Source organism: Echinops telfairi, unplaced genomic scaffold (genome assembly GCF_000313985.2).
Source record: "Echinops telfairi isolate 266 unplaced genomic scaffold, ASM31398v2 ScPeMD7_37;HRSCAF=141, whole genome shotgun sequence".
In the NCBI taxonomy this organism is placed as follows: domain Eukaryota; kingdom Metazoa; phylum Chordata; class Mammalia; order Afrosoricida; family Tenrecidae; genus Echinops; species Echinops telfairi.
The window spans coordinates 2,078,982-2,080,860 of NW_022103935.1; positions in this window are offsets into that span (position 1 = coordinate 2,078,982).

The following is a 1,879-nucleotide window of genomic DNA, read 5'->3' on the forward strand; positions in this document are numbered from 1 at the left end:
AAAGACTGGTATCGGGCATATGGGCTAATGTTGGACTTGTGAACTTGATCTGGATGGACTGGGATGTTTTTTTAATATACAATTACTCTTCATATAAAGCTCTTTCTTATACACTTCAGAGTGTCTATGAATTTTGTTTCTCTAGTCCACCTGGACTGACCCAGCATTCAAGCTGCATTGAAGGCATTAGGCTTCAGACAAGGCTCCAGGAATTCAGCAACTGACGGAGAGCTGGAAGCATTCGCTCATCTATGCCAAGAATGTGAAAGATAACGGCCTGGCCAACTGACTGCAGGACATCCATCTCTGTTCCCGTTGCAAAGAAAGGTGGCCCCAAACAATGCAGAAACTACCAAGCAATATCATTCATATCACATGCCAATGCAATGTTGCTGGAGATCATGTAAACATTGCTTCGGGGGCTCATTGACAGGGAGCTGTCAGAAATTCAAGCTGGACCCGGAAGAGGACGTGGAACATAGGACGTTGCTGTCACATGGATCTTGGCTCAAAGTAGAGACTACCAGAGAGACGTTCGCTTGAGTCTGGTTGACTATGCCAAGGCATTCGACTGTGTGGCTCGTAGCCAACTACGGACAGCACTGAGAGGAATGAGAATTCCAGAACACTTCTCTGTGCTCATGCGGAAACTTTCTGTGAACTCGAACAGAGCAAGGCGATGCTGGTGTTGAGAGGTGCCTCAGCTCAGTTTCCATTCATAACCGCGCTTTGTGCAACAGAGCTGAACACCGCCGATCCGACACGGGCTTCGCAGCGGCTACGGTTGAGCCCGTGGTGGCAGCTGCTGTGCCGATTCATCCCCCTGAGAGCCTTCCTCCCTCTGACTGCCCTTCTCCTTTACCAGCATCTTCATGGCCGCCGTCGTGGAAGCGCGTCGATCCTTTTGCAATCCTGTTCACTGTCCAACGTTCACATGCATAGCACGTGATTGAAAACGCTATGGCTTGAGCCAGGTGAAGCGGAGTCTTCAACGTGTGCTATCTCGGCGCCTCGCTAGTTTAGAAAGGTCTTGTGCAGCAGATTGGCCCCCATGCAAAGTGTTGCTTACTCCTTGGTTGCCGCTTCCATGAGTAGTGGTTGTGTGGCCTAACAAGATGGAGCCCCTGGTGCTATAGTCTCTTGTCTCTTTTCCAATCTCTTGTCTATTGGTTTCATTGTGAGGGTCTGCGTTTTCCTGACATTGACTCGTCATCCAGCCCGAAGGCTGTGAGCTTCGATCATCATCAGCAAATGCTCCAAGTCAGCCTTGATTTCAACAAGCCCAGTTGTGTCGTGTGCATATCGCAGGTTGTTACTAAGCCATCCTCCAATCCTGATGCTCATTCTTCTTCACACGGTCCAGCTTTCCTGATTATTGCTCAGCAAATACATTGAATCAGTATGATGAGAGACGCCATCCCGACACGCCTCTCTCTTGACGTTCAACCACGTAGCATCCCTCATTCTGTTCACACAACTGCCTCTTGGCCCATGTACGGATTTCACTGGAGCACAATGCGGTGCTCTGGAATGCCCATTCCTTTCAAAGCTATACGTAGTGCGTTACGGTCCTGCAGACTTCTTTCTGGTGTTCGCTGGGCTTCCGCCAAAATCCATCTGGCATCAGGAATGATATCCCTTGTTCCTTACCCTAGTCTAATCCAGAATGAATGCTTAACAGCTCCCTGTCAATGTACCCCTGCAGCCACTGTTTAAATTATCTCCAGTGAAATCTTACTTTCAGGTAGCACTGATATTGTTTGCCAGTTTCTGTGATCAACGGAGTCCCCGTTCTTTGCAATGGGGACAGGTGTGGCTCTGCTCCGGTCAATTGGCCAGGTCATTGTCTCCTAGAGTTCCTGGCCCACATGAGTGAGTG